At 44.7% G+C, this 27,936-nt stretch overlaps 1 protein-coding gene across 1 annotated transcript in view; it reads left to right on the plus strand.

Moving 5' to 3' along the window:
- Nucleotides 1-27,936, plus strand: part of GANAB (glucosidase II alpha subunit) — a gene marked incomplete in the record, with an annotated part of 1,503,123 nt that overhangs the window by 997,063 nt on the left and 478,124 nt on the right.

A 27,936-nucleotide genomic window follows, 5' to 3' on the forward strand; every position in this document is an offset into this window, starting at 1 on the left:
TCTGTTGGACATGCTCCACTTAAAGAAATCCCAATCCCTCCGAGCTACACTCTCTAGGGAATTAAACCTGGTCACCACAATAAACGGAACATGCTGGAGGGATAAGATTCCTGTCCCAGAGACTTCCCATACTCTGGGACAAACTATCTTTATCTGTATCAAACAAAGCTCCTCATTAGCACTCTTCAAGGAAAATCTTGATGATTGGATGGGAGATAGGAAATTCACCCCGGGGATCACTTCTGTGGCTCTTCTTAACAGGGGCACAGGAAAATAATTTTCTTGGGTGGCAAAAGCCAGGGTACCATTTGACTAGGCTTATATAGGCCCTAGGGCCAATAGCCTATTACTAACCTATTAGAAGGCATGCATGCTTTAAGGAACAGCCCCTGCCAGACCATGTCAAATCTATATTGTTGGATTCCCCCTTGCACAAAGATAACTTAATTGGCACCAAGGCAAAAGAAGTCTTAAAAATGGAAGAAAAAGCAAAACTATGCAAACAGTTAAGGATTTTTTGCAGGTCCAGTCACAGGTTCAGTAGGCATTGTCCCTCCAAACACTGGTCCTTTCCTTCTTCCAGTAAGGCAGTCCAGCTTAGGCCCCGTGGAACCAGGCAGCAGCCACAGGGAATGCAAAGATCTTAGCAGTGGACTACCTTCACTTCAAAACCAGGGAGTTCTAAGCCACCCTGTTATGGTAAGAATGCACAGTGACTCACCTCCCCCACCCCTCCCTCTGCCCACCTTCACTTACCTCTAGGAGGAAAACTCTCCTTTCACTCAAGCACCTGGGCCACCATTACCAACGACCACTGGGTTCTGAACATAGTGTCTCAAGGATACAGATTTTCTTTCCACACCCTTTCAACCCCAAGAGGGTTCCCAGATCTACCACCAAACCAGTGGGCAGAGGCTCAAAAGCACATCCTTTCCCTGCTCTGTGTGAGGGCAGTAGAGGACGTTCCTGCAGAACAGATAGCTCAAGGTTTTTACTCCAGATATTTTCTGGTGCCCAGAAAATAGGGCACCTAGCACCCCATCCTCAAATCTATTCAGTCTAAACGCCTTCCTGGTGATCCCAAAATTCAAAATGCTTACCCTCCAGCAGCTGCCCATGCTCTCCAAGTACACTTGGCTAGCCACCCTAGATCTAAAAGATGCCTACCTCCACATTCCTATGAGGGAGTCAAGCAGGAAATATCTCCGCTTCAGGGCAGCATCTCAACACTTTCAGTTCTCTGCGATTCCCTTTGGCTTATCTACTGCTCCCAGAGTTTTCACAAAATGTCTGGCTCTGGCCATTTCCTTTTGCAGACAAAGAAATATTCAGATTTACCCATACTTAGATGACTGCCTTATTCAGGCAGACAGCCAGGAAAAGCTGCTCAAGCACCTGGCCTTTATAAAAACCCTAACCTCCCTAGGGTACACAATCAACGAAAAGAAATCCAAACAGGTGCCCACCCAAAGGATTATCTTCTGGGGAGCAAGCCTCGACACAGCATCTCAGATGGCATACCTTACACCAGAGAAATAAATTTTCCTGACAGCCTACTTCTCTCAACTAGCTACCAGGCCCCAGCTATCTGCAAGGAAGATCCTGCAAGCTCTGGGGTTCATAGCATTTTGCATACTACTCATTCCATATGCCAGACTGCATATGAGGAAACTTCACTGTTACCTAAAAAGCCTTTGGTGTCAACATTCTCAAGACCTGGAAACTCTTCTACATATAATTACTTGCCTCAGAAAAGATTTTCTTTGTTGGCAGCAGCATGCTCCCACAACAAGGAACTGTCTTTCTCACCACCCCCTGCTGCTCAGACCATCACCACAGACGCATCAGACTATACTTTGGGTGCATACCTGGACAGCAGGTGCATACAGGGCCAATGGAGCCCACAGCAAATCCCTCTGCACATCAATCAAAGAAAGATGATGGCTTTGCAGCACAGCTTGATGGCTTTCAAGCCTCTTCTCTCTCCAGGGGCTCTCCTGATCAAAACAGACAACACCACTGTGATGTGGTATATCAACAAGCAGGGAGGGGCTCACTCCCACCCTCTATGCAGGCTGGCCATGACCCTTTGGCACACAGCCTCTGCCATGCAACTACACCTGTTATCGCAATTCCTACCAGGCTCTGTCAACTCTCTGGCAGACCAATTAAGCAGAAATCTTCTGGACCCAGACGAGTGGCAGTTCAACAGAAGAACCTTCACCCTAATAACTCAGAAGTGGGACACCCCGAAGGTCGACCTTTTTGCCTCCCACACCAACCATCAGCTCAGCAAATTCTGTTCCAGGGAGCATCACTGCATGGCTTGGAAAGTGGATGCCCTCTCCTTCCCCTGGGTCAATCTATTGGTCTATGCCTTTCCTCCACTGCCTCTCATCCCCAGGGTACTTCTCAAAATAAAGGATGAAAAACCAAGGACCATTCTTATAGCTCCAGACTGGCCCTGGCAGCACTGGTACCCCTTGCTACACAGCCTGCCCCCATGGCATCTTCCTCAGATTCCAAACCTGTTGACCCAGAGGGAAGGAGAATTCATGCATCTCCAATTGCAGACACTCAGTTTGGCAGCTTGGCTTATTCCCATACCCTGAACCAATCTGCTAACCTCAGTAAACAGGTTCTAGAATGTTATCTGTGAGGCCAGATGCCCTAGCACCAGAAAGTCTTATGCTGAGAAATGGAAAAGGTTCTGCACCAGGATCCAGGCCAAGGGAGCCAGTACTGCACATCCCTGCCTTCCTCTCATCCTGGATTTCTTAGCTGACCTACTACACAGTGGCCTCTTCTTCTCCTCTATAAAAATTCATGCCTCTGCTATTTCTGCTCATTTTTCCACTAAGCAGCCCCTTTTCTCACACCCTTGGATCAAACAGTTCCTAAGAGGGGCTAGCAACTTGAGGCCACCCAGAAAAGCACCAACACCAGCTTGGGACCTTAACTTTGTCTTGGAAAAGATAACCCTGCCCCCTTTTGAACCAGCTTCTTCTGCAGAGCTAAAATTTCTCTCCTGGAAGACAGCATTCCTTCTGACCATCACTTCAGCCAGAAGAGTCTCTGAGCTGCAAGTGCTCATGGCTGCAGAACCCTTCATAATCATCCATTGTGACAGTGTATCCCTCAGAACTAACCCATCCTTCATGCCCAAGGTGGTGTCCAGTGTGGCTCTCAACCAATCAATTCATTTGCCCACCACCTTTTTTTCCTAATTCCCAGAACAAGGGGGAAAGGATTCTGCACTCTAGATGTGCACAGACAGCTTAGATTCTATCTAGACAGGACTAAATCCTTCAGAAAGTCTGATCAATTGCTGGTTAGCTTTGCTACAGGTGCAGAAGTCAAAGCCATCTCCAAACAGTCAATCTCTAAATTGATAGTGCACTACATCCATTTCTGCTACAAACAACAGGGAAAGCCTCCCCCAAGGGGGTCAGGACACACTCCACCAGAGCAGCCTCCACCTCTGCAGCTTTCCTCGAGAGGAGCCCCCAGCAGGGACATCCTGGAGGCTGCCACCTGGACATCTGTTCACATTTTTACCAAACATTACCACCTGCCTCTCTTCTCCAAATCCTGGGTGGGGTTTGCCTCTGCAGTCCTGCAGGGCATCCTAGCCAGCCCCTAGTTTCCTTGACTGCCTCCACCCATTTCCTCAGCTTTGGGAATCAACCCAAATGTGATGACTGCAACAGTGAAACACGAAGAACATAATACAGTTGTGTACACATCATAAATGCAGATGTTCAAGTGTATTCACTGTTGCAGCCCTGGTTTCCCTCCCTCCGTTCCCCTTTTTTCTTCTCTTTCCGTACAAGGGACATACTGGTATTTACTTTTTACTGGTGGGGTTCTTCCACCAGAACCTGGCTCCTACTTGGGGGCTCCTGACAGGTTAGAGCAAGAAAAACTGATGTAATGGCATCTGCTGCCTTACTTTATACTACTGACGTCTGTCCTGAAGTGACAGCAACCGACGCAGAAATACTAAGCCTCTGGTATTCGGGCCGGCTGAGGGCTACCCTGGCAGGGATAATCTAAATGTGATGACTGTAACAGTGAATACACTCTAACATCTACATTTATAGTAAGTGTACACAACTGTTTTTTCACCCCAGACCACCTAGTAGAGCCCACATGATTAGGCCCCTCCGCCTCAAGTTTGCTTTATGATCTCAGGCATACACTGGCAGCAGCAGTGGAAGATGGTGATCTCGCAGTTGCCATTAAGTAAGAGTCTTCAATGCTGATCTTGTGCTTGCCCTTCTTGATGCATGCATTGTAGTTGGCTGATAAGTGGGCATAACGTTTTTTTGCTCTTGGAGTGTTCTGTCTACCAGATGCTGGTTTTGCTGCTTGAATTACAGGTGCTAGTGTACTTTGCAGTAGGCATTATTAGTGTATCTGAGGGTTCAGTTGGTGCTTTTTTCAACTTTCTTTGCTGGCATCCAAGGCATTGTAATTTCTGGCAAGCAACTGAATTTTGCTCAAATTTACATTACTGGTATTCCCTTAGTTTCAGTTTTCACAGTGGGAGAATTTCAACCCCCTTGGATGTCATGATAACATTCCTGACCTAGTGCCTCATATCCACACCAGGTCTGCCAGCCATCCTCCTACCCACCCAGATTATTCCGGTATTTGCTGGTGCCTTTCATGGATCCTAAAAGTATCCTGGGGGGTTGACCATCTGTGCCTCCATCTTGGGGGGGGGGGGGAGTTCATACTGGGAGAATTTTAATCAACCTGTTTCAGTGTGCAGCCATCTTGTAAGTTTTGCATCTTACAAGTCATTGTTATCTTCCCATCAGTAGCTTGATAGCAAACTTTTGCAGCAGCTGTAAGTGTTAATTTCTGAGACCAGTAGCTGCAGGTAAAGAGCATTGCAGTTGTCCAGACAAAAGGCAGGTGGAGGCATGTATTTCAGATGGTTTAAGGCATTAAGTACTGTGTTCTTGAGACAGAATATGTCAGATCGGTGATGGCTGTCGCCTGTAACCTGTTTTTGTGAGCTTGTCATCATGAGCTATCAGACGTACCTTCAGCACATATTATATTGCATGGCAAGACTGCTGTGTGCAAATCCTGCAAATTAGTGTGAAAAGTTTCACCAAGCATCTTAGTATTGAGCATCAATGATGATTACAGATCATCCAGCTGCAAATCTGTTTATAACATGTTTAGGGAAAATGGACTGGAGGGAAGGCGGAGGTTCATTTGTATGTTAGCATAGCAGTGTTACTGCAAACATCTCCCTCAAATGTGTGGCAAAGGAGGATGTTCACAGAGAGCAACAGGGGAATCGAAATGGAACCCTTTGGTACACCACAAAGCAGGTCTGCTGAAGAGGAAGTAATCGCTGTGACTACTCTTTGGGCTCATCAGGAAAAGGTGTGAGGTGAACAGATCAAGCAGGGGACTACAGATTTGATGCAACAGTATTGTAAGTGATTGAGTAGGATCCAGTGGTTAGCCACGTGGAATGCAGATGTAAATCTAACCAGACCAGTACCTACTGTAAATGTTAATCTCTCGCCATTAGGAAAACTAATATTAAAGATGCTAAAAAAAAATCTCTGCTATGCCTAGTCTAAAAATGAGATAGACAAGGATTGCATAAATCCAATTGCACATGTATCACCTTGTCAAACACATTACCAACAAATGAAAAATCTGTGATAGGTCTGTATTTCTAGTTACCCTGGAGCATCAGTATCTAAAACATCCTGAAGGATCAGAGCAGATAAGGCCTGTTTCATAAATGGAAGTACTTCATCCCTTAGTGAAATTTCACTAGCCTGGCGGGCAGGATCTAGTGCACAACTTGTGCACTTGCTTGGAAGCAAAAAATAACATAGCCACTGTAATCAGCAATATGAAACTTGCACTTATTTCAAGGGGTAGCCACTTCACAAGGCCACAAGCAGGCACTGTGAGTTCACAAGGCAATGTTTTTGGCAAAACACACTGCAGCCAGTTCATATTTGTCAGCAAGTAAAATCTTTTGGATGTTGATAAAGGCTAGGCTACCCATCTTCTCAAACGCCCAAAAGAGAGCAGCTAGCTGGTTTATTATGACATAAATTTCACCGACATATGCTGTATATAATGAAGAAATGTTCTGCAAGAAGCATCTCATAGAGGTGTCCTACCAGTGGTAGTTTAACTTTCTACTAGCCTCCTAAGTTTGTGGAGTTGGAGTTCATGCAGTTGGGAATGCAGCACAACATGGACTTGAATGTACATTGCTTAGTAGTGGATGAAGGGGAAATCTGATAAACATTTTTATAAGCCCCATCAAGTTTGTCTACCTCACAAGGCAGTTCAGTCCTTCAGCATCCGATGCAAGACAGAAAAATGTCCAGGGTGATGAGACCAAACCTCTTACAAATTAATATTCCCTGGTAAATGTGCTCCAACTGAAGCTGGGTGACTTTAAAGCAAATCACATACTGGACTTACCAAGTGCGTGCACAGTTCAAAGAATGTCTAAGCATGTTGGCCACAGATGCGCACAGAAGTTTGTCTGTACTTCTTTTTCATTGTTGCAGTACTGAGTCTTGGGATTCCTATCTTCATAAAGTGCACAAAATGAGGCAGGTAGTCAAACGAAAACCACGGATACGTATAAATCTACACGGTTTATTAGTGATAAAGCACTTTTGTCAGGAACTCTGACTTCATCAGAACAATGAATGCATAAAGCACTAAGTTTAAATACCCTCCCAAGCACTAAATTAATTACATCACATCCTATTAAAATTAACTATTAAAGAGACAATGTTAATCAAATTGCACTTAGACGCATATTTTACATAAAATAACTGACATTAGTTCAACTATAAAAAAATCACATAAAATACATTGATTCAAGTTTCAACAGAGACATAATACTGACCCTCTCATTAAGACGAAGCCTTACACTAGCATTAAGTTTGATTTGCCACTTAAATTCTAAAAAATCCAAGTAGTCATCCACTGGACCACCCCAGGACCCTAAGTCAACGTGGTCAATAGCATAAAACTTGAATTTGTGTGTGGGAAACATCTCAACATGGTTATACAAACCATTCCTATTATTTTTCTGTTTGTCATATAGATGTTCATATACCCTTTGTTTAAGGGCCCTTTTAGTTTTTCCCACATAAAATCCGTCACAGAAGTCACACTTGGCAATGTAAACCACTCCTTTTGAAAAACAATAGTATTTCTTCTTGGGGTAAATAACCCCAAAGTTCTTAATAAAAATTTTGTCCGTATTCAGAATGAGGGGACATTGTGCAGACCTACCACATTTAAAGCAACCACCATCTGTGTACCTTCCTAGATGTTCTTCACTGTTGCAGTCATCACATTTGGGTTATCTGCCTGCAGGTAGCCCTCAGTCGGCCTGAATACCAGAGTCTTGGGATTTCTGCATCGGATGCTATCGCTTCTTTCATGACGTCAGGTCGTCAGGGGTATAAAACATACAGCAGACGCCATTACATCAGTTTTTCTTGCCCCAGATGTCAACAGCCCCCAAAATAGGAAGCAATTACATGGTGTGGAACCCCCCCCCAGCAAAAAGCAAATACCAATGTTATAAGATATTGCCCCCCCCCCCCCAGGAAACCAGACACATTTTATAGGGCCCACAAAGACACTAATATCTTCATAAAATCCCTGTTATTGGTCTAGAAGTTATGCCTACGAATTCCAGTGAAAGGATTTAATGTAGCACAGCCAGGAATCCTATCACAATGACAATGAGAGTAGAATACTCAACTCTTTTGGGAATAAAACCTGCAACTCGTCCACCATATCTGTTAGGGCCCTTGGCTGCTTGTCTCGTATGTTAGAATTCCATAAGTTCCTCCTTGATCACTTGAGACAGGAGGGGGAAAGGATAGACTGTGAAGGACTTAGAGTTGCTCGACATAAGCAACTTTGGGTTGGGTGACGAGGTTGTCAGGCTGTCCATGAAATGTGGCTGTGATGCTGCAGCTGTATTTTGTAGGGTAGCTGTTAGTGGGTCTGTGCTTAGGAAGCATGTCTGACTGAGGACTCAGAATATTCAAGAGCATGTGAAGGTAGAGCTCTCATACCTTTCTGGATATAAAGCGCTTCTTTAGGCCCCTACACAGAAAACTGTAAAGTCTATCACAGATGTTTTTTCCTTCCCCTCGCATCAAGATGCGTTAAAAACTACCTCTGCAAAGACCAGCCCTTCCATCCTAAAAAAGTGTGACCAAGGTACAAAAGAGAAGAGCAGCTACAGAGTGAATAGTAAAGTGAAATGGAGACCCTCAGGACCATGGCAGCCATTGGGAGCAGTAGTGGTTTGGAGCAACACCTTCCTACCCAAAAGTCACACATCAACCAACCCCATCTTTGTCCCTCCTCCACTTTTATCCCAGTTGAGAAAATGAGACACTTTCCTTTCTTTGCAAAATAGTAACGTGTCATGCAAGGTGTGCAAGACCTACAGGTCATAAAAAGGGTTACTGATTACATTTTCAAAAACAATCAAAATTACTAGGCATTCCACATGTTCCAAAAGGTCAACATCTGATGTCTTTACAAATAAAAAGACTAATGACTGAGAGCCACAGAAAGGGTTTGAGAAAAAGACTAGGGTGCACTCTAGACTTTCTAGACCCAAGAAAAGAATGATCCTGGAGGCCCATTCTGGACCTCTTAGGACTAAGCAAGCTGTCTTGGTCCCAAAGAAAGTACAGTTGTCAGCGAACTTGCCATAACAGCAAATTTTCAAATGATCAGTGCTACAGCAGCCTAATGTATACAGGTTATATCCTGCATAGGATACAACAACCAACCAGCTTTCAAAGCCTCAGGACACCTTTCACGTCCCCGAACTGTTACTCAGCTTCAGCTGGAAGTACTCCTTAACTTTCGCTATTTGTGTGACAGTTTAAGTCCTGAGAGGACTGTGCTAGAAAAAGAAAAAAACATGCTCACACCCTGCCACAAAGTTATGCAAAGAAGGAGGAGGGAGATGGGCAGTGGCCTCTGCCACCATAATCATTCAAACCTTTTTTTTATGGTAAGATTACTTACATACAGCACCCCACAGCAGCCCTTTCAGCCCAGACAAAGTCCACTGTGATGCCTTGCACCCTTTTCCAAGTCATACCCCCACCCCATCCCTTCATCTCTCCCTTTCACTCCCAACTTGGAGGGAGATCACTCATTATTCCTGGGTGATCTCCATTATCCAAAATGGGTACTTTATGACTTGGAAGATCCTCCCTTTCAGGGAATAACTCAACTCCCTCCCCAGTCAACTACATCTGTTTCCTTCGATTCTCGAACTCTCCAACCACTCCAACCAAGGCACAATTCAGTCTGTCCCTCCAGAACAGCAGAGAAGGGGATTTTACTCCATAATGTTTCTAGTGCCAAGGAAAGATGACCCTTGGAGGCCTATCTTGGATCTCTCTGTTGAACACATTCTTTGTGGTGCCTTCTTTCAGAATGCTATCCCTACTTACTCTGCTGCCCCTGGTACCTTCTCAAGACTTCTTAGCTTCTCTGGACCTCAAGGATGCATATCTGCATATGCCTGTACACCACCTCTTCAGAAGTTTTTTGCGTTTCTCTGTGGGTTCTTTGCACTTTCAGTTTAATGCCTTGCCTTTTGCTCTTTCTACTGCTCCAAGGGGGTTCACAAAGTGCCTAGCCCCAACCATTGCATACTTAAGGCTGAAAGGACCTCAAGTCTACTCATGTTGTTTCTGGCCAGCAACCCAGACATCTTAACCCAGCCATCCTTTTTCTGCAAACATTGTGGGTGCAGCAGGTTTCGCACAGATTTAATGAGGGTTTTTCTTCCTCTGGAGAAAGCAGCCTGTTTCGAGACATTCATGGAAGCTCTTCGACCTCTTCTTTCTATCACAGCCAGGGAGTTTGAGACTGCTGGGGTTCATGGCCTCTACTATTCCTGTGCTCCCCTTTGCAAAGCTGCACATGAGAAAGTTCCAGTGTTTTCTATAGACAGTTTGGTCCCAGCATGCTCATCCATTAGATGTCATGATCCCCTTCTTCCCTGCCTGAAAGCAGAGTTAGGTTGATGGATGCAGCAACTTAATCAGAACCCTGGCTTTACCTCTTCAGGATGTTCATCGTGTTTAACTGTTGCAGTCATTACTCTTGGGTTATCCTGCTGGCAGGCGACCCATGGTCGGCCAGAATTCCAAAGTCTAGGTCCGGCGTCGGTTGCTGTCACCTCTTCCCTGATGTCAGTGCACCAGGGGTATAAAAGATGCAGCTGACGCCATTTTCTTCTGTCTTTCTTGCTGCGCGGTGCCCGAAGCAAAAGCAGTTTGCAAGTGCCGGTCGGCCGACTCCTGAGATTTTCGCAGTCGAATTTCAGATCCGAAGTCTTCATTAAAGCTAAGTACCCCGTTGAGGAAACTTTTTTCTTGCTCCAGACTGATGTCAGAAAAAGTTAACAATTGTATTTCTTGTGGGAAGCAAATACCTCATAAGGATTATCACTCTTACTGTATTCCTTGCCTAGGCCCTGATCATAACGTTGCTAGCTGTCGTTTTTGTGCTAGATTCAACAAACGCACTATTAAGCGTCGCTTTGATTTTGCTTATTACTTTGGCCGAAAATTCAATTACATAATGCCGTTGGAACAACTGACGACCGGAGTTTCTAAAAAACGCAAGGAAAAAGAGGACAGGCATCCGAGATCCAAAACCGGCGACGAGGCTTCCGCTAAGCCAGTCACCGGTTCGCCGGTTCTCAGTGAGGCGCTTTCGAAGCCCCTGACACCCGCTACCTCAGCCACAGGCCGCTGACGACTCCCATGTGGAGCCAGCTAGGCCTCTGGATACTCAAGGTATTGGACACACTGAAATCTTTCCCTCAGATGGATCCGGAGCCGCTGAGCAGGCATCGGCTTCTGGAGGTGTTTTCAGACCTACACAGTTATATGTAAAGCCTACTTCAGCTTTAAAAGCAAAGACTACAGCAGCTTTAAAGACAAAGAAACAAGTACAGCATTCTTCAGAACAGACTTCCATGCCTAAAAAACAGATGCTCAAAATGGCCGAAGACCTTATTACCTTGATCAGAGGTTCCCATCCCCCTCCTAACAAAAGGCATAGGCAAGAAGACAGACTATGACTCTTCAGATCAGGTTTCCATTTCCTCTGACTCCTCTTCTGTACAGGAATACTCTCTCTTCCTCCCTATGAGGATTCTGATGCTGAAAAATCCATTCCTTCAGCCTCTCCTCCTGAGGATTTTTCTTTTGGGGAAACCCTGCATACCATGAGGGAACACTTCCACTGGGAGAGCCAAGATTGCTCAGAATCAAAGAAAAGGCTCAGATATTTTCTTTTACTTCCTCAGCACATGCCTCTTGCTAGTCCCCCTGTTCTAGACATTGTAGATGATGTGTTCAGTGTCTGGCCATTCTTCAGATTCCTTACCTCCAGCTCCTGTCAAGCCAGACAGATATTACAGGATTCCTGATTCTCATAAATTTTTTTATAAAAACCCTACTGCTGACCAAGAAACTATTTCTCAGGGTCCCAAGCGGGTTAAGGCCGCTACTGCTAAAAACCCTGTCCCTTCTGACAGGGACTCAAGGGCACTAGTCAGATGGGGAAAAAAGGTTTACACTTCTGCTACTTTGGCTGTGAGGACTTTAAATTGTCAATTTCATATGATTAAATATCAGCAATACTTAATGTCACTGCTGAAACAGAAAATGTTGACTAATTCTGATTGTACAGAAAATAAGGAAATACAGGATTTATTGCATGCAACTGAACAAGTGGGAAAGCATACATTGCAATGTGGTTTTGAGACTCTGGAGGCCTCCTGCAGGGCCGCAGTTATGGGTTCTGTCATTAGGAGGCACGCTTGGTTAAAGGAACAAAATCTGCCTGATCATGTTAAAGCAAAATTATTAGATGCTCCATTACAGTATGATACTTTATTTGGTGTTAAAGCAGAGGAGGTTTTGAAGAAAGTGGAGGACAAAGCGAAATCTATGCAAACAGTAAAGGATTTCTTACAGGTGCAGCCACCAAAATTTAGCAGGAACTGGCCTACAAAGATTTGGTCCTTTCCAGTGTCGGACAGGCCACAAAGAGGCAGATACAGACGTCCCAGAGGCAGATCCCAGCCCCAGGGCTTAGACAGGCCAAAACAGTGGGGTGCTTCTACCTCCAAAACTGGAGAAGACAAAGCACAGCCATACAGGAAACAGTCCCAATGATTTGCCTCTGCCAGCACCAAGCAGTTATCTTCTTGCAGCCCCCTTAGGGGGAAAACTAGCACTTTTCTCTCAAAATTGGCACATGATCACCCAGGACAAATGGGTATTGAATATACTGTCCCATGGCTACAGGTTCTACTTTCACACCCTGCCAAAGGCAAAAGGTATGCCAAACCTGCCACACAGTTAATGGGCAGAGGCACAAAAACAAGTTTCGAGCCTTATGCTAATCAGGGCCATTCAGCAAGTACCACAGCAAGAGCAGGGACAAGGATTTTACTCAAGACTTTTCTTAGTCCCCAGAAAGGACAAAACCTGGAGACCAATACTGGACCTGTCTGTTCTAAACACGTTTCTGGACGTTCCAAAATTCAAAATGTTAACTCTGCAGCAGCTTCTGCCCATGCTGGGCAAGAAGGCTTGGCTTGCAACTCTGGACACGAGGCACAACTGCATATACCAATCAGACAATCTTGCAGAAGATACCTCAGATTCATAGCTGGCTCAATGCACTACCAATTCTCTGCACTGCCCTTTGGCTTTATCTACTGCGCCCAGCGTCTTCACAAAATGCCTGGCACCAGTAATTGCATTTTGCAGACAGAGGAATTCAAATTTATCCCTACGTGGATGACTGCCTTATACAAGCAGAGAACAAGGACACTCTACTAAAGTTCGTAAAAATATTAATTTGCCTAGGGTACACAATAAACTAAACTAAATCAAAACTAGTACCCTCTCAAGAGATAATATTCCTGGGTGCAAGCTTAAATACAACTGCCCCGATGGCTCATCTCACGCCAGACAAAGACAACTAACTTCTTTCTTCAAAATGTTGGCTACAAAGACCCAGTTATCTGCAAGAAAAATTCTGCAGGCTTTGGGCTTCATGGCATCCTGCATACTGCTAATTCCATATGCCAGACTGCATATGAGGAAACTTCAGTGGTACCTGAAAAGTGTCTGGACTCAACATTGTCAAAACCTGGAAGCATTAATTACCCTCATTCCTTGCCTGCAACATGAGTTTCGATGGTGGGCTCATGCCTGTCACCTCAACAAGGGACAGCCTTTCACTCTACCCACAGCCAGGCAGACAATAACAACAGATGCATCAGACTATGCCTGAGGAGCACACATGGCAGGAAAATGTATTCAGGGCACATGGCCCGCAAGCCAAATGCATCTACATATCAATCAAAAAAAGATGCTAGCTGTTCAGAATGCCCTGACAGCCTTCAAGGATTTACTCCATCCAGGACAACTACTGATAAGGACGGACAATACTACAGTCATGTGGTACTTAAGCAGGGAGGCACACATTCCTACCCCCTCTGCAGACAAGCCATGACTTTATGGAACACAGCATTGACTTATCAAGTACACCTGCAAGCACAATTCGTGCCAGGAAAGAACAATACTCTGGCAGACGAACTAAGCAGAAATATTACGAATCCCCACAAATGGAAACTGGATCCACTAGTCTTCAGCATGATAACAAAGGCATGGGCATGCCCAGACATAGATCTATTTGCCTCCCCTCACAACTGCCAACTACAGAAATTCTGCACAAGGACTTATCACAAGCAAGCATGGAAAGTGGATGCTCTAGCATTCAGCTTTAAAAGTCTTAACAGTATATGCCTTTCCTCCTCTGCCTCTCTTCCCCAAGGTACTCCTAAAGGTCAGACAAGATAAGCCAAGAATTATCCTGATTGCCCCAGACTGGCCACGCCAGTACTGGTACCCAATCCTAAAACACTTGTCTCAAGGCCCAGCCTGGACACTGCCTCTTATTCCTCACTTACTGACCCAGCGAAACAATCAGATTCTGCACAGCCAACTCAGGACCCTAAATCTGGCAGCATGGTGGATAATGTAACCATTCAAAACCCTCCTCTCTCTAAATCAGTGATGGATGTTATTTTGGAGGCCAGGAGGCCCAGTACCAGAAAATCTTATGCAGACAAATGGAAAAGATTCTGTGCTTGGAACCAGGCACAAGGACTTGACACATCTGTACCAAATATTCCTCAGATTTTACAATACCTAACTGAGATGCTGGACAAAGGCCTATCCTTTTCATCAATTAAAATTCATGCCTCAGCCATTTCAGCTCATTACAATACGAAACCTCCTATTTTTTCCCATCCATTGATAAGGCAGTACCTCAGAGGGGCCAAAAACATAAGACCTCCAAGGAGAGCCCCAGTACCTGCATGGGACCTCAATTATGTCTTGGAAAAACTCACACTGCCGCCTTTTGAGCCAGCCAATACAGCTGATATAAAGTTTTTATCTTGGAAAACCGCTCTTCTCCTAGCAATAACATCTGCAAGACGAGTTTCAGAGTTACAGGCACTCACGGCTGTGGTACCCTTCATCATTTTCCACCCAGACAGGGTTTCTCTAAGAACGAACCCTACATTTATGCTTAAGGTAGTGTCCAGTGTGGCCCTCAACCAAACTATTCATATGCCTACCTTTTATCCAAACCCACAGAATAAGGGTGAGATACCTCTGCATTCTTTGGGCATACACAGACAACTACGCTTCTACTTGGACAGAACTAAAGTTTTCAGAAAAACTGACCAACTTTTAGTGGCATATGCTGCAGCATCTCAAGGTAAATCCCATCTCAAAACAGACTATTTCAAAATAGATAGGCCACTGCATTCGTTTCTGCTACTCAACATGGCAAATCAGTGCCCCAAGGCCATTAGACCTCATTCTACCAGGGCAGCAGCCACTTCAGCAGCCTTTCCCAGAGTACCACCAACCAAAGACATTTTAGAGGCTGCAACTTGGAGTTCAGTGCACACTTTTACAAAGCACTACCATTTACCTCTCTACTCTAAATCCAGAGCAGGCTTCGCCACTGCAGTTTTGCAAGGCCTTATAGCCTCTCCTAATCCTCTTTAGGACCAGCCACCCAGCCTTAGCTTTGGGATTCAACCCAAGAGTAATGACTGCAACAGTGAAACACGATGAACATAGTACAGTTGTGTACCTACCATAAATGTAGATGTTTGAGTGTATTCACTGTTGCAGTCCAGGTTACCTACCCTCCATCCCCCTCTTTGCTGGAACTTACCTATACTTCTCTATCTTATACAACCTATGTGGTGTATTTGCTTGTAGATGAAGGAAATGTTTATTTACTGCATGCATAATTATTGGCATAATATTTTTAATCTATTTTGGGGGCACCTGACATCTGGGGCAAGAAAAACTGAAGAAAATGGTGTCTGCTGCATCTTTTATACCCCTGGCGCACTGACGTCAGGGAAGAGGCGACAGCAACCGACGCCGGACCTAGACTTTGGAATTCTGGCCGACCGCGGGTCACCTGCCAGCAGGATAACCCAAGAGTAATGACTGCAACAGTGAATACACTCTAACATCTACATTTATGGTAGGTACACAACTGTACTTTCCTCAACCAGCTCAGCAACTCTTCACAGATGCCTCAGACTTGGGGTGGGGAGCAACTTTTGCTTCTAGAAGGTTGAGTCTGAGGTCCCCTTCTCAAATGAAGGAACATATCAACATCAGGAAAATGAGGGCCTTACTGTTTGCCTTACAATACCTTTCACCCTCTATTCTTGCCAGGTCCCCTAAGGATTCTCACACAATACCACGGTCCTTCGGATTTTGTGCCCCCCCCCCCTGCTTATGTACCAATCTCCTCTGTTGCTTTGCCATCAAAGCTTGAGAGTTGGCTGTCGTATACAGGGTAACCCTGCAAGCTGTGTACTTTCCCTCAGCTCAGAACTCGATGGCAGATGCATTAAGCAGGTCCATGATGCAATCTCACGAGTGGATGCTTCACAGGGATGTGTTCCTGGACCTAGTTCACTGGTGGGATATTCCAGAACTGGACCTATTAGTCTCCCCTATGAACAGACAGCTTCCTCATTTTTGTGCCAGGGCTCGTCATCCTAAAGTGTGGAGGGTGGATGCTGTCTCTTTCTCATGGAAGTGATGTTTCTTTTTGCATTCCCCCTTTCCCTGTAATTCAGAAAGCCCTATTGAAAATCCAGCAGGACAAACCCAAAATCTTGTTAGTGATTCCCTTTTGGCCAAGACAGTACTGGTTCCCTCTCCTGTAATTAGCCAGGGGTCATCACTTCAAGTTACCTCACCAGCTGGACCTACTCACTCAGGACAAGGGATCATTGATTCATCCACATCTGCTATTTCTACAGCTGACCCTGTAGGTGATCAGCTTTTGATTCCTTTCAGGCACCTATTTTCTAAGGGCCTGATAAGGGTTTTGTAGGAGGCCAGAAAATCCACTACTAGAAAATCTTATTTCCAAGTGGAGAAGATTTTTCATTTGGGGCCAAAAAGAGTGGATCCCTTTGGTGCGGACATTCCCCTAGTGCTTTCCTACCTGTGTGATTTGCTCAGTAGTGGTCTTGCTTACTAAAAGTCCATTGCTCTGCCTTGTCTACCTGCTTGTCTCTGACTCCTCCCTTAGCTTCTAGGATGGAAGTCTTGCTTTTTCTAAAAGGCGTCCTACACTTAAGATCACCCCCCCAAGGAAACAAGTTCCTCCTCCCTGGGACATCAGCTATACTGGAAAAACTTACCCAGGCCCCTTTTGAACCAACAGCTTCTGCTTCCCTAAAGTTTTGCACATGGAAAATAGTGCTTCTTGTAGCCTTAACCTCTGCCAGAAGGGTTTCTGAGATTCAGGCTTTAATGGCTATACCTCACTTTTTGGTTTTCCATAAGGATAGGGTATCATTTGGAATTAACCCTGCTTTCATGCCAAAAGTTGTGAATGAGTTATCACTTAATCTATTCAATTGCCTACCATCTTCCATTATCCTCAATCCTCCAGTGAGAGGATTTTGCACACTTTAGGTGTACATAGACAGCTTAGATGTGCATAGACAGTCAGATTTTACCTTGACTAGACAGTCTGTCAGGAAGTCTGACCAACTCTGTCATTTCATCCCAGGGCTCTGGGCTTGCCTGTGTCCAAACAAACTACATCTTCGTCGATTTCTAAGGTTATTCTGTGATGAATTCCATGAAATGTCCTTGTCATAATCTCTTGAGGCACACACCACTAGGTTAGTTGCATCCTCAGGATCCTTCTTCAAGGGTCTAGTTGCCTTTCCATCTTGGAAGCAGCCCACCTGGTCTTTTGTTCACACCTTTATGAAACATTGTAAATTGTAACCTGTTTATAGATCCAGGGCAGTATTTTGTAGGGCAGTTCTGCATGGATTACTGGAAAATGCTTCCACTTAGTTCCCTTCTCTCTCCGCCTCCCTGGGTTTCCTTTTAGCTCTTGCACTCCCATATCTAAAGAATACTGCAACATTGAATAGAAGGACCCAGAGTAGTTGTGTAAAGTCTTACCATAACCATATATGTCCTCCTCTTCTATGTTGCAGTATTCTATCCCTCCCGCGCTCCCCACCCCCTACAGCTTGCTCTATCCTAGGATGATCCTTCTAGGCTCGACTTGGTTTTTCCTCATGGGGCTTTCTTATTCTGAAGATGGTACATGCAGACATCCCTTTTATGGCTTTCGTCTGTGCCACCGTGTGATGTCCCACATACAGGCAGTGGCTCTAGGCTTTTGTATGCAGCCTGGAAGTCGGGTTGTTGGGCTGAATACAACTGCAACATAGAAGGACATCTGTGGTTATGGTAAGGTATTATACAACTATTCTATCCCCTGCTAACATGGCTAGTGTACGTAGGGGGTTGGATATGGTTTCCTCTCTTTGCTTGTTTATGTACATCAGCGTGGGGTTTGTAACCACCTGAAGTGGTGCCAAGGGCCACAGATGTTTCAAGGAGTTGAGAGCATTTGAGAGCCAGTGTCTGTGTTTTGGTTGGTCTTTTCTGTTCATATACCGTATGCTTTATGTCCATGTGTTCTTCTCCCCAACCAAAGTTTAGGGTGTCTCTTATGACAGACAGTGCTGGAGCATGGGGTGGGGAGTGAATGGGAGACATGCATTTTTTCCACCACCAAGTCTCCTTTAGAAATTCTGAAACTGGGACTTGAAATGTCAGTGTGTTGTTGCTGAGACCATCTTTCTCATGTGGAGTCTTGCAAGGGGTTGTCATGAGAAATATGGAAATATGGAAGCCACGAGTTCCATAACCTTGAGTAATTCAACTGCTGAGATGCAAGTCTGGAAAACCCCAGAAAAAGTTCTAAATGCAGACTTACGTTTTTTTTCTGTGTTGTAGAAAAGCTGTTTATACTGAGGTGTCCAGCAGGAACCCCAGGAAAACAATCTCATGATAAGGAGTCAGAAAGAACTTCTGAATGTTCTCTTTGGATCCCAGCCTGTGTATTAAATCTCTTATCCTAGGAATAGGTCCTGGCAGTTTGAAAATGACTGCAAAAGTGAGCTAGTCATTTAAATAAGAAAAGGTGATATAAATACCTTGAAGTCTGCAGTGGGCTATCACAGGAGCTAGACACTGAACAGCCTTGGAGCAGTGGGTAGCCCAAAGGGAGAGGCAGAGAACTGATGTGATCCAGATGTACACAACCTTAATTGATGAATAGGAATGCAGTGATATCCCTTTTTTTTTTTTCTTAATCTAGTCACTAAAACTCAAATGAGGAAGGAATAGTAAGTTGTGAAGTGTCAGCATTTTGAATTTGGGCACTATCACAAACTCTTATAGGAAGGAAAGATCCCAAATGGTCTCCAGGAGTCTTTTCTTTGGCACCAGAATCCTTTTCAAATAAAGCCTTTTCCCCTAAAAGAGGAGGAGGAGCAACATATTCTATTACCTGAGATTGCATATGCTGCAGAACAGGGGAGAAGCGAAGAGTAGTCTGGCAGATTAGAAGGGATCCCCTGAAAAGGAGGGAGAGCCTCCCACTGCCATCTTCTACCCTTGATGGATCGCACTCAGAACCCACCTGTCTGAAACCTGTTGCCAGAGAAAAATGGAGGTTTAGACTTTCTGGGAGGATTAAGAGTCTTTCAGGGTAGGAGTGGAGGATAAAATTCCATGTAGTAATTCTGATTTATTAGACTCCATTTTGTATTTTTTGGGGGGAAGGGGTATGCAGTTTTCTTTTTGGATCACCCTTACCATTCCTTTTTAAACATCTGCTTATCAGCATTTTGCTGCGACTGGTTATTTTGCTTTTTGGTTTTGGAGCAAAGAATCCCTTGTAAGATTTAGAGGGCTGAAATATATGAAAAACCCATTGAATCGGCTTTGCCATTTCATCACACTTGCTAATGACTACTGCAGCTTAAGGTCCAAAAACTAGTTCTCTATCCAGGGGAGCATTCCAAATTTCATTCTTGACATCCTCTTGGAGGGTCTGAGAATGTATCTGGGCAAACATCCTCAAAACATTTTAAGTGATAGCAGTACTTGAAGTGGCATCTACAGAGTCATAAAAACGGTTTCAAACAATGAGTAATGATTTTGGAAACGGAAGAAACCAAATTACACAGTGGATTTCTTTTCACAAGCAGAAGATTAAGCCAAAAGTTCCTAACACCTTCACAGTTAGCCAGGATAAACTTAAACACACAAAGCAATTGAAAATTCTAAAATACAAAGTTACAGAAGAATACACTTTTCCCAGACTTGTCAGAAGTCTTCCCATCCTTGTCAGGAGAGAGGTTAGAATTAACGTATTTAACAGCAGCTAGATTTACTAAGAAAATGGCTCAGGTCTGGGATTAGTGTGCAACAAATTAAGACTAAGAAACTTTATAATCTGTCTGCATTTTAGGGGCAGCAGGGTTACTATCAGTGACATAGCAAACTTAACAAAAAGATCTTCCAAGAAAGACAGAATTTGAGGAGTAAGTGAAGGCTTTGGAAATTCCAGTTCTAACAAACATTTTGTTCATAGGTTCATACTAGGCTATCTGCCCTAGGGCATTTATAAGCCTAGCCAGAGTGTGTTTGGCTTTCGCCACCCATTTTAAATGAATTTTGCTATGCCCTTTTTCGAGGTTAGTATACTGTACCTCTGTCTAACAGTGACACAGAAGTGATACCCGGGGAAAACCTACTATCTCCCATCCACTCATCAAGATTCCTCTTGAAGAGAGTCAATGAGGGACTCTGCCTAACCTGGACTGGGATTTTATTCCAGAGTGAAGGGAGCCTCTGGGTTATGAATCTGTCCCTCCAGCATGTCCTATTTATTTCAGTGCTGAGGTTCAAGTCTCTCGATCGTGTAGCTCGATGGGATTTGGATTTTCTGAGGTGCAGCATGTCCATTAATTCCGGGTTGGACATGGCTTTATACGTCAGGCACAGATTGCCTCTGAGCAGGCAGTATGCCACTGAGTAGAGCTGGAGTTTCTTTAACCGGGCAACATATGGCATCTGTTTGAGCCCTTTGATCCTCTTGGTGAGGTACTTTTGGGGTCTTTCCAGTTGCTGCAGGTGTCTGGTAAGGTACACCCCAAAAGGGGCATTGTACTCAATTATGGGCCTGAAGTAAAGAGGCACGATGACCTCCCCTGATCTAGATGTGAATCCCTTCATGATTAGGTGGGCTATATAAAATGTTTTTCTAACCACTTTGGCCACGTGGTTGTCAAATGAGAGATTGCTATCAACTTGGGTCCCCAGGTCCCTAATTACTTCTTCCGTACTTAATGGATTACCACCTATGTGGTAATTTGTGGGCACTTTGTTTTTGCCAAAGAGGATGACTATACACTTTTTGGCGCTTAGCTTGAGGCCATGGCTCTGGCACCAGTTGTCTGTTTCTATGAGGCCCTTTTGTAGGATGCTTGTGTCGGCTGGAGAGTCTATTATGGTGCCCAGTTTGCAGTCATCTGCGAACTTGGTCAGCCACAGTCCTTCTGTGTTAGCCTGTACCTCCGAGAAATATATACCGAACAAGAGAGGTCCCAGGACTGAGCCTTGTGGGACGCCACTTGTAACTGGTTTGGAGTCTGACATGGCTCCAGCAATTCTAACCATGTGGGTTCTGTCCTTGAGCCAGTTTGCAACCCATCTAGTGACATAGGGGTTTATATTTAAGCTGGTGAGCTTATCTATAATGCCCGAGTGGGGTTTTGTATCAAAGGCTTTTGCAAGGTCCATGTAGGCTGTGTGGACCACCTTCCCTCGTCAATGGCCTTGGTGACTGTTTCAAAGAAATCAACCAGGTTTAAGAGGCAGGATCTGCCCTTAACAAAGCCGAACTGGGTAGGATCCAGTGTCTGTAGGTCCCCAATATCTTTATTTATGAGGTCCATGATGATCCTTTCCATAGCTTTGCAGACCAAGCTAGTCAGGCTTATGGGGCGATAGTTTCCAGGATCCGTTGAGGCACCACCTTTGTGGAGAGGGACCACTGTTGCTGTATGCCACTCTTTGGGTGCATATCCTGTAGTAAGGCTGAGATTGAACAGTAGTTTTATGTTTGGGTTTAGTTCTTCTTGGAGCTCATGTAGGACGCAGCCCCGGACACCGTCTGGTCCTATTGAGGCTGTGTTTTTTGCTTTGGAGAGGGCGGCTCTTACCTGAGCATCTGAGATGTCAGGGGGGCAGCACTCTGCTGGGATAGATATTTGCCCTTTTGGTGGGGAAGGGGGGGGGGGTGAAGTTTGCACTGAACCTGTCCGCTAGGATGTTGGCAATGTCTGTGGGTTCGGTGTATTTTTTGTCATTTTGGACTAATTCTGAGCATATCTGGGAATTCCCACCTAGGTTCCTAACATAACTAAAGAAAGCCTTGTGATTATCCTTAGTGTCCTGTGCAATTTCTCTCTCGAAGCTGGCCTTAGACGATTTTATGAGTGCCCGTAGTTTTTTGCTAATACTGATCAGAGATGCCTTCCCTTTTCGGGATTTTGCTCTATCATGTAGTAGCTTCCTCTTTCTATTGTATAGTTTGTTTATGGCTGGGGTCCACCAGACAGGACGCCTAACTTTGGAGGATTGGGTCTTGGTTTTATTTGGGATTGCATGATCCATGCATTCCTGAGGGTGTTCATAGAATGCGGAATGCGTTTATAAAGGATTCTGCGGTCTGGGTCGTATTTTCCACAGGCCCGGGGGCTTTGAAGGATTCCACCTCGGTTTTGAGGAGTGTGAAATTTGCTTTAGAGAAGTTTTTCACTGTGGTTTTCAGGGCAGGGGCTGGGGTCGGGATGTGAATATCTAGTGAGATTAGTTTATGGTCTGATCTTACCAGTGAGGGATACACTTCTGGTCTGGAGCATAGAATCCCCATGTTGGTGATGATCAGGTCCAGCATGTTTTCCCCTCTTGTGGGAATGGCAACGTTGTTCCATAGCATTTGAGTTTATAAATTCTAGGAACCTTTGGGATAGAGTGTTGGAGCTAGAGTAATGCTCCCAGTCTATGTTAGGGTAGTTGAAGTCGCCCAATATAATGGTGTTTGGAGAGACCTTCATATTTTCCAGTGTTCTCAGGAAGGCTGAGTGGGGTTCCTGGGTTTGGGAGGGTGGGCTGTAGCAGGCTATAAACTGGAAGGCAGTTTTACCCACTGTAGGTTGCACATGGATAGTCTCTGATGCTTCATACTGTGCCACCAACCTGGAGGTGTGGGTATCTTTGACGAATATTGATACTCCCCCTCCTTTTGTGGTTCGGTCCAAGTTTTGGGGCCGAAAAACATGGTATGAGGTATAACCTGGTAGTGCTGGGGTGCTCTCGGGAGCCTTGAACCAGGTTTCTGTTACAGCACAGATATCGATGTTCTCCATGCTAAGGAAAGTTTCGAGTGCGTGCATCTTGAGGTTTAGACTTCTGGCGTTGAGTAGCATTACTCTTAGTTTCTTATCCCTTGTGATATCTATGGAGGTGGGTTTGTCTTTTGAGCCTTGCCTAAAAAAGGCACTATGGGGGTGGCAAGAGCCTTTGCCAATATCCGAAAGCCTAGGGGTGACAGGTGCAAGCCGTCCCTAGCGAAGCATCGTGGCTTGTCGAGCATGTCATCCCAGGCAGACGGGCATTGGATCCCCTTTGAATGACACCAGTACTTAAGCCAATTGTTGAAATTGATCGTCTTGTCTTCATATTGTGGCATCATTCTTGGTGAGGTTAAGATGCTACTCAAGGTCAGGGTCATACTGGCCTGGGCTACATGCTCAGAGAGCTCCTCTGTCTCTTTTCATGTAGTCCAGGGAGGTACGTCTCAGGTCATTCACACCAGCATGGACAGTGACGGAGTCATATTTGTACTTGGCTTGGAGTGACCTGAGTGCTTGTGTTATGTGGCAGATCCTAGCGCCTGACAGGCAGCTCACTGTGACCTTCTTGTTCAGCCTGGTGAGCGGGACGTCAGTGTGCCTGACTATAGTCACCTATTACAAGTGTATCAGGTGTATTGTTTAGCCTTAAGGGCTGTGACTGTTCAGTGCACACGCTTTGTGAGCTATGTGTTGCACGTGTTTTGTTTTGGGGTAGCGGTTGCTTGGGTGTTTGCTTTAGAGGTCTCTGCTGCTTAGGCAGAGTATTATTTAGAGCCTCCGAGTATGTTTTTTTTGTGTTTAGTTTGCTGTCGTGGTAGGTCTATGTGAGACTGGAATTGTAGTGAGTGTGGTTTCCTTCTCCTCCTGTCTGATTACGGCAGTACTGAGTTGAGAGAGCTTAGCCTCCAGTTTGGCTATATGGTTGCATCTCTCACATGTGTTGGAATTTGTTGGGAGGAGGAGAGGGTTGTCTGTGTACATGAGGCAGTTGTAACATTGCCTCAAGATTCCCGGATTCAACAGCTGGACCGGCGAGGAGATTGACAACTGACCTTTGGACATGCTAGAATAGTACTGGGAATTCCTTTATAATTGAAAAAAGGGCCAATGGGGAACAAATTACTCAAGGGGAGTTTGTGAGGGTGTAGTGCTTTTAATTTTTTAGTGCTGACTTATATATTTGCTTTAGTGAGCAAGTGCCAGGCTTTAGAGTGGGAATAGGGCATTTATTATGAGAACTAGATCAGTTCTAAGGGAAAAAGTGAATAGCAGACTTTGTGGAGCCGAGAATGGTTTAAACCCAATTAAGCGGCGCTGCAAAATCATGTTTTATACAGGGGAACTTGAAAGAGCTAGAAATTGGCCCAAAACGGCCAATAGACTACCAGATTCTTGTGCTGGGAACACTCCTCCAGGGATAGATAGGCTGCTCCAAGCTCTCCACTGCCACTGGTGAACAAAGAAGTCTCCCTTTATCCAAAAAAGGAAATGGCAACACAGGAACCTTCCAAAAGTCCAGAATACAGCAAAGCCTGTATTTGGACTACTCTAGGTTAGGAAAGACGGGAAACAAGGAAATTTTTTTTTTTATTTTTTGCAACAAACAGCAGGTAAATGCAGTAAATATGTAACGCAGGCTAGCGCACTTGAGTGTGTAGCCTCGACAGGTAAATGCAACAAACAGGACAAACTTTAAAAGTGCAGGTGCAAAAACAACTTTAAACAGTTTAAAACAGTTCAAGAAGCAGAAATACTTGCAGTTTAGCTAGATCGGACAGTCGCCCAGGTAGTAGCAGGAAAACAAACACTTTTTATCAGGTTAGCAGTCACTCTTTTAGCCTCTCTGCTGCTAGCACCACTCTGCAGGACCACAAGGAGCTTGGCTGAGTAGTAACAAGCGCCAAAGTGGATTTTATACAGGGGGACTTGAAAGAGCTAGAAATTGGCCCAAAACGGACAGTAGACTACCAGATTCTTGTGCTGGGAAGACTCCTCCAGGGATAGATAGGTTGCTCCAAGCTCCCCACTAGGGATTGAGGAACATCACTGTTTTCCTACTGAAAAAAAAAAAGATTAATTCTGGAAAGTTTGAGAAGGACTCCTTCATAGGGATTTTACAATGCCACATGCTCCTCAGAATCTGAGTCAGAAGAAATGTAAGGAGAGAAGTCTACATTGCCCAAGCACATTCCACCCTCTGGTTCACTCTCTTCAGTCTCCTGAGGGAAGGAGGGACCTTATTTCCTCTTGACAGAAACCGCATTAAAAGAAGGGTCAATAGCCTCCACAAGACCCTTAGCTAAGCCAAATTACTCCTGTCCAGAGTAAAAAATGGAAGAGGACATATATTTGGATTTGGTTCTTCTTGACAGGCATTTCTGAAGACAGACCCAGAAATGCCAGCTACAACCTCCTTAGGGATAGGCACAGCATTATGACTAAGTGGAGGTACTTACCTTGGACCTTTTCCCACTATCTACAAATTTCTCTCCCTTGCATGGTGAGGGCACACCAACAGTCACAGATAGTCTTATCTGTTGGGCAGTGGTGGCTGTAGGGGATTGTATCAGAGGAATCCAAAGAAAAAAAGATGAGTCATCGAAGAACCAGTTTAATACAGCAGAGTCACCCACATGTGGCTGGGGCATGATACTAGCCTACTGTGGTGGTAACAGCTGTTTAAAAAACTTTTTTCTTTGTAGCAAGAAGGAACAACCAAGGAATCTGTACTGGTTCCATTGACAAGCCAAAAATGACGCATGATTTGTGGGGAAGCTTTGCAGCAACAGTCAGTAAAATAGGTAATTTGTAAAAAAGTAACTTTTCCCCACACAAAACATATTGGAAATCACCTTAAGCATTTACCCAAGCCCCAAAAGGGGGTAAACGTTTTTCTAAAGTGTAAAAGTGATCCTCCCATTTAAAAGTACATAAAAGTCACAAGACAGTCAACAGAAACACTTTCCCAACTCAGCGGTTCCTCTTTTACAGATGTTAACTTCCACTTTAGTTTTTAATCAGAGGAACCCCCCCCCCCCCCAAAGGGAACTTACCTACCCAGCAATGGAACAACTTTAGCTGTCTGTCAGTCGTCAAAAGCCTGGAGAGGGACACTTTCCTCAGTGTCAGAAAAGCTCTGAAGGGCGTGGTGCTCAAACCTGACTTTCAGCTCAAGCTTACTAACAGTTTTGGCACATGGAACATGTCCTAAAGCTTTGGTAGCTGTCTGGGTATATTATCTTATGTAAGATATAACCCATGTAGCTTAGACTACTGCAGCAGTGGTCATAATGTTGGACATCAAGATCTTGCTACAGAGCCTTTTGCCTGTCTCTCTTAAACCTTTGTGGTGACTTCAAACCTAAAGGATATCCATCTTTATATCCCTATAGCAAAGCAGACAGGCAGTTCCTAAGATTTGAAGTAGGGAACGTATTGCTAATTCACTGCCTTGCCCTTTGGCATGTCTACTGCAGCCAGGGTGTAGTGCCTGGCACCAATCCTTTCTTTGCAGAACATAACGCATTCACATATTCCCCTACTTGAGTTACTTACTCGTTCATGCTTCTTCCATACAGGACCTCAGAAAATCTGGGGTAGATGCAATTCTTTGCTTTCAGTCCATGTGGTTTTGACTGAATCTTTTAACATCCCATTTCGACCCTTCATGACGAGTTACCTGTATAGAAATTGCTACACAGAGATAAGCAATTCCTTTAAGGATCCTGTTTCTGACTAGTATTTCATAAAGGTTGTCTTCTTGAATCAAACCACTGCCAGAGAATTTCTCTTTCTAGTGTACATGGCCGCCTGCATACCTATGTCCCTCTGACACAGACTGTACATGAAGAAGCTGTAGCTTAACCTCAGCAAAAGGTGGTGTCATCTTAAACAGCAGTTGCAGACTTCCATTCCTCTGTTAACCCTGCATTACGAAAGATCGTGTAGTGAAGAAGACAGAACTCGCTAGATCTACGAGTTTCATTCAGGGTGGAACCTGGGTCTCAAATTCCGTACCATACTCTTTGGACATTGTCTGGAGAGCCTATAAAGATGAACTGTGTGTGTAAGGCACTTGGGACAGTGGCATTAAGGAGCAAAGCCTGCCTGAATAATAGATGGCAGTAATCTTGGCACTCAGAGCCTTCAGACAAACTTGGTAACAAGGAACACTGTAAATATTGACAGTGCTACAGTGATGTGATATGTCAGCAAATAAGGAGGGATACATGCTTACCTCCTATGGCAGGCATACTTCTTGAGGCTTAATACATCCCATCACAGGAAAAAAAAGTGTTGTCAGACCATGTGAGTACAACATGAATGAACCCCAGCAAAAGGGAGGTGGTGGTGGTGGACTTGGCCCACTAGTGGGTTGTGCCAGAAGTAGACATTTTTTTCTCTAAGAAATGGACAACCGAGCAAAGCTTGCAACATTATGTCCATAGATGAGGCTCTGGTGAGGGATGCCTTCTCTATTCCTGGGGCAGGTCTTTACCTGTGTTTTTCCACCAGCACCTCGATCATCAAGGTATTGCAGGTGATGAGTGGCCAAAAATGATAGTTATAACGTTGGTTTTCCTTTTTGCTGAGCTCTCAAGGGAGGAACTGGCTACGCTGCCCCAACATGTGAACCTCTTGACTCGAAACAAGGGGTCTATAATTCATATAAGCTTGAGTACGTAATATTGACAATGTGAATGATGTAGCACTCAACCCTTCCTCGCATACATCCTCTGAGGGATGTGCTGCTCAGTTTGAGGCTAGCTGGGAAATCCAACACTAGAAAATCTTTCATAGAAAAGTGGAAAAGGTTCTCTCATTGGTGCTGGGATAAATAGTTCCAGTATCTTCAGCATGTGTGCCTGGTCCTAATTTACATGTCAAATTTGTACAAAGGGCTGTCTTTCACCTCTTTGATTGAAGGTAATACTTCAGCTATTTCTGCTTGTCTGTCTGATGAACTAACCCCTACTTCCATTCTA

Source organism: Protopterus annectens, chromosome 6.part1 (genome assembly GCF_019279795.1).
Source record: "Protopterus annectens isolate FY-2018-M chromosome 6.part1, PAN1.0, whole genome shotgun sequence".
NCBI classification, from domain to species: Eukaryota; Metazoa; Chordata; order Ceratodontiformes; family Protopteridae; genus Protopterus; species Protopterus annectens.